The sequence below is a fragment of the Propithecus coquereli genome, unplaced genomic scaffold (genome assembly GCF_000956105.1).
Source record: "Propithecus coquereli isolate 6110/MARCELLA unplaced genomic scaffold, Pcoq_1.0 Scaffold5, whole genome shotgun sequence".
In the NCBI taxonomy this organism is placed as follows: Eukaryota; Metazoa; Chordata; class Mammalia; order Primates; family Indriidae; genus Propithecus; species Propithecus coquereli.
Genome location: NW_012150840.1, coordinates 1694486 through 1700077, shown reverse-complemented (window position 1 = coordinate 1700077; position 5592 = coordinate 1694486). Strand labels below are relative to the sequence as shown.

Genomic DNA, 5592 nt, shown 5'->3' with positions numbered 1-5592 from the left:
GGTCTCACTCTGTTGCTTGGGGTAGAGTGCAATGGCATCGTCATAGCTCATTGCAGCCTCAAACTCCTGTGCTCAAGTGATCCTCCTGCCTCTCAGCCTCCCGAGTAACTAAGACTGCAGGTACAAGCCACCACACTCAGCTAACTATTTTAATTTTTATAGAAACAGGGTCTCTCTGTGTTACTCAGGCTGGTCTCGAATTCTTGGCTTCAAGCAATCCTCCTGCCTCAGCCTCCCAAAGTGCTAGGATTATAGCCATGAGCCACTATGCCTGGTCAAGAAGTCTATTGTTGCCAGTTGAATTGGAGCTTCTTTCAATGTTGTTTCTTTTCTCTTATTGCTTTAGGATCCTCTCTTTATCCTTGACCTTTGAGAGTTTGATTATTATATGCTTTCAGGTATAATCAAATCTGGGGGGTCAAATCTGTTTGGTGTTATCTGGCTTTCCTGTACTGAGATATTTATATGTTTCTCAAATTTCAGAAAGTTTTCTGGTATTATTTCTTTGACTAGTCTTTGTACCCCTTTCTCTTGCTCAGTTCCCTCTTGAACATCAATAATTCTTAGATTTGGTCTTTTGAGGTAATTTCTATATTTTGTAGGTGATCTTGATTCATTTTCATTCTTTTGTCATTTTTTCCCCTCTGACTATTTAGTTTCAAATAGCCTGTCTTCAAACTCGTTTATTCTTTTCTCTGCTTGATCCATTCTTCTGTTCAGGGCCTCCAATCAAGTTTTCAGTTCATCAAATATATTTCTCAGTTCCAAGATTTGTTTGATTTTTAAAAAATATTTCATTCTCTTTGTTAAATTTCTCTGATAAATTTCTGAATTGCTTTTCTGTGTGATCTTGGAGATCACTAAGTTTCCTTAAAACTCCTATTTTGAATGCTTGGTCAGAGAGCTCACGTATTACCATCTCATTAAAGTTAATCACTGGTTTCTTGCTTTGTCAGTCTGGGGAGGTCATGGTTCCCTATTTGCTGTTGTTTCTTGTGGATATATGTTTATGTCTTTGTACTGAAGGATTAGTTACTTACTTCAGTCTTCTCTGTCTGAGTTGTTTATGTTTTTATTGGTTATGTTTGCTTATAGATTCTTTGTAATTTACCTGTTGAATTTCTTATATTTTTTCCATAGGTTACTACCACCTTTCTGGCATGAGTGGCACCTAAAGCCCAGGTTTGTCTGGCTCTAGCAAATGATTAAAGCACTGTCCCTTCAGAATGGGGGAAATTCTAAAGTGAGTATTCTGGCAGTGTGAGAAAGCTGACTAGGACTTTGTGCCCAGGAGATCTGTGGAATATATGGTGCTATAGCTTGGTGCTACTGAACAGCCACTCTGGTTTGGCATCTCGTTTGGCTAAGTTACAGAGAAGAGTTTTTAGGGCTGGGGATGTTAATCCTACCTACCCTCTTTGTCTCTGGCTGTCCTCAGGGATCTGTCTCCCTTTAGTCAGTCACAATGCTTCACAAGGGTTAAGGTATGGACAGTTCTCCTGCCAAAGAATCCAAAATGGTGGGAGAGCTGGTTGTCTACCTCAATTTCACTCTTTCCAGTATAGAAACTGTGAGTTGGAGGAAATTGTCTGCATGCTTGGTGCCAGGCAGATTGGAGAGAGGAGCATTAGGCAAATGAAAATCTGATTCTATTACCATCTGCCCAGAGTTTTATTTTACTTCTCTATGGCCCCAGAACTGGCTCATCTTCATATTTGAATTCTGGGATATTGCTGGTAATGATCTTGGTGCTATATACTTGGTTTTAGTTTTCTGAAGGGTGTAGTGAAGCCAGCTTGCATCTACATTGCCATTTTGGAACTGGAAATCTCCTCTTTCAGGCTGTAATACTTTGAGTTTAAAGTTGAAGAATGAGTAGGAGATTATGAAATGAAGGATAGAGCATTACAGCATGAGGATCCAGCAAGGACAATATCCATGTTATGGAAAGGAGTATGTTAAGAACTGAAAGAAGATTCGTAAATTTGGATTGTAGAGGAAGATGATGTTAGCATATGAAGATGAAGAGATAGGCAGGGACAAGACCATAAAGGTTCCTGTGGGCCATGATAAGAATTTTGCGCATTCCAGCGGAAGAGGAATACCTTTCCCAACTCTAGGAATTTGTGGTGGAGAGGCCAAATACTGAAGCTCTCCTGGCTCCTGATACTCATACATTTAAAGGTTCAAGGAGGCAAAATCCTGAATACATCACCTTGCAGGAGGACCAGGGTGAGCAGCTGACCCCAGAGTTTGCAGATACAACCAGGCTATGCCGGCAGCAGGGAGCCAGGTGCTCCAATGAACCACCCAGGAAATGGTGATGGATCAAATAAGGATGAAGTGATGGTAAAGCTGGGAGACACATATCTGTGAGAAATGCTGTGCAGAGTTCTTTAGAATCTCTGAGTTCTTGGAATACAAGAAAAATTGTATGAAAAATCCACCTGTCCTCATCATGATGACAGCAAGAACAGCAAGACTTCTCAGAGCTGTACTGAGCCACCAGCCACTCAGCTTAAGCAGTAAGGATGGTCACAGGGAGAATGGTGGCAGCTAAGGAGAAACGAAGGAGAAGCTGGATACAGAGTCTGTTGTGTACTTAAAGACAGAGACTGTCCTGCTACCCACACCCCAGAACAAAAGTTATTTATCCAAAGGCAAAGTGGCCAACACTAATGTGACTCTTCAGGCACCATGGGGCAACAAGGTGGTGGTGATCAATGGAGCTCAGGTGTACTGCCAGTTCCCATGCCTGGTCCCAATAGCATCCAGTGGGTCCTTGAGTAAATCTTGTGTCTGCAGAAGCAGCAGCAGCAGCTACAGCAGATTCAGGTCACTGAGAAGATCCACATTTAGGTGAACCTGTAGGCTTCCTGTACCCTCCACTCAGGTGTGACAGGGACCAATAACCTGAAGACTTGGAGCAGCCACATGTCCCAGCAGGTTTCTGCAGCCATAGCTTTGCTCAGCCAGAAAGCTTGAAGTCAAAGTCTGTCTTTGGATGCCTTGAAACAAGCCAAGCTACCTCATGCCAACATCTTTTCCACTGCCAGCTCTCTGTCCCCAGGACTGATACCCTTTGCCCTGAAGCTGGACGGGACATGGGTATTCCTGAATGTCATGACTTGCCTCCTGAGTGCTTCGCTACCCCAGGCTCCAGGCTCTGCACTCTTCAGGAGTCCTTTCTCCACTGTGGTGTTAGACCCATCCAAGAAAGGAAAAGGAAAGCCACAGAACATCCTGAGGTTGTTGTCAAACCCAGAGACAAAGCCATCTTCTGCAAGTACAAATTTATGTACTAAAGCAAGGTATTGGGGACTGATAGCTCCTTGCAGATCCAACTCCATTCCCACACTGGAGAGAGATCCTGATGTACTTTGTTTGTGGTCATGACTTTACCACCAAGGGTAACCTCAAGGCATGCTTTCATCAATATCTTCAGATAAAGGCAAATCCCCAAGATGTTTGTCAAGTTTCAGGACAAAATAGGAGCAGGCAATGATGTCCTCCTGTGCACTCTTTGTACCTGTCCCCATGGATGAATTGAGTTTCTCCTTAGACAGCAAACTTGTCTTTGTAAAAGGGACCTCCTTTGTAGGGTTATCTCAAAAATCTCTGTTTGGGGGCTAACCCAAAGGACCTCATGGGTGGCCCATTGCCCAACAACCTGTGGCCTAGGCTTTCTCCAGAAAGTGAAGGTAGACTCATACAACCTGGGGTGGTGTCAAACCATAATTCCCCAAGTGTTAGTGGCTTCCAAGGAAGTGGGACCCTCAAGCCAGGGTCAGAAACTCTGAAATTGCAGCAGCTGGTGGAGAACATCGACAAAGCCACCAGTGACCCCAGCAAATGTCTCATTTGTCACCAAATATTAAGCTGCCATAGCTTCCTCAAAATGAATTACCACACTCACACTGGGGAGAGACTGTTCCAGTGTAAGATCTGTCACTGAGATTTTTCTACCAAAGGCAACTTGAAGATAACACCTTAGGGTTCATTGAACCAATATATCCATAAAGATATACCTCATCAGTCAAAAGAAATTTACCAATGCAGTCATGTTGCAGCAACATGTTCAGATACACATGGGTGGTTAGATTCCCAACACACCCCTGTTAGAGAATCTCTGTGACTTTTTGGGTCCTGAGCCAATAATGTCAGTGACAATGGCAGTACAAGTGCCATCTGTCATCATGATATTGTGGAAAGCATCAATGTAGAAGTCAGCTCCCAGGATACCCCCAGTAGCTCCTCTAAAGTCCTTGCCTGTCTTCCCAGCATCCACTCAGTATCACTCACTCTAGGGTTTGCCATGATGGCTTCCCTAGATGTCCTGGGGAAAGTGGGTTCTGCCCCTTTTGGCCTGCAGCAGCAGAGCAGCTGAGAAGATGGTTCAGTAGAGAGTGATAGCTTGACCAACGACTTGTCCTCACTGATGGGAAATCAGGAGATTCAGAGCCAAAGTCCAGATGGAAACCACATCCTTTCAGGTACTCTCCCCAGCTAATAGCCAAGCAGAATGTATCAAGTCAGAGTTTCCTGATGCTGGGGGCAAAGCTGGGAACTCTAAGAACAGCCACACTGAGATGGAGGGTCAGAACAGTCTCCCATACGTGTTTATCCTAGCCCAGCCAACCTATGTTGAAGTTGAGGTTCCTGGTACATTTGTCGGACCCTTAACCATGTCCCTGGGCATGACACCTTTGTTACTGGCCCAGCCATGCCCACAGGCCAAGCAACACCGCTCCACACAGCCCAGGAAGAACTTCTCGTCTGCCAGTACTCTTCAGATTCACAAAAGTACTCACACTGGAGAGAAGCCTTTTGTGTGCAACATATATGGGCAAGTTTTTACCACCAAAGGCAACTTGATGGTACACTGTATGGTACATGAGGCAAACAGTACTTCTGGCATATCATGGAAGGAAGCTAGCTATTGAAAGCACCATGGCTCTGTTAGGTATGGATAGAAAGAGAGTATTAGAAATGTTTCCCAAGGAAATTCTGGCTCTTTGGTGAATGTGAACTCTGTTTTGTGGAACCAGCACATCAGCATGCTCAGTAGTGGTCTGGCCATGAAGAATGATGAGATCTCTGTGATCCAGGGCAGTGGTATTCTCACCCTCCCAATTTCCCTGGGGCCAACTCAGTTGCGAGTAGGACCAAGATGGATAGCTCTTAACCAGGTAACAGTGCTCAAGTGCTACTGACAGTGTTCACAAACACCAGTTTCCCTCACTTCCTGGAAGAAAACAAGATTGTGATCAGTTAAGCCAAAGAGGAATTCGCATGGAAGGAGAAATGAAGTCAGGGTGAAATCTCTAGCATCTGTGCTTTTTTTGTTTTCTTGAGAAATACATCTCCTCCTCCTATTTTCTTTTTTCCTACTGATGTGCAAATGATATTTGCAGTTGTGACAGCAACCTCAGGCAGTCCTACCATCATGATTGTTGCTATGCTGCTTTGCAAAAACTAAAAACAAACAAACAAAAAAATTTATACCAAAACAAATAAAGACTAGATTTTGTTTTTCAATTTTGGAAAGAAGGGACTCTTGAAAGTAGCTTTGTTACTTGGAACAAACTATAC

At 43.7% G+C, this 5592-nt stretch overlaps 1 pseudogene; it reads left to right on the top strand.

Annotated features, from left to right (window-relative positions):
- The window catches only part of LOC105819721, an 18265-nt pseudogene extending 13052 nt beyond the window's left edge, over positions 1 to 5213 (top strand).
- The last annotated feature ends 379 nt before the right edge of the window (positions 5214 to 5592 follow it).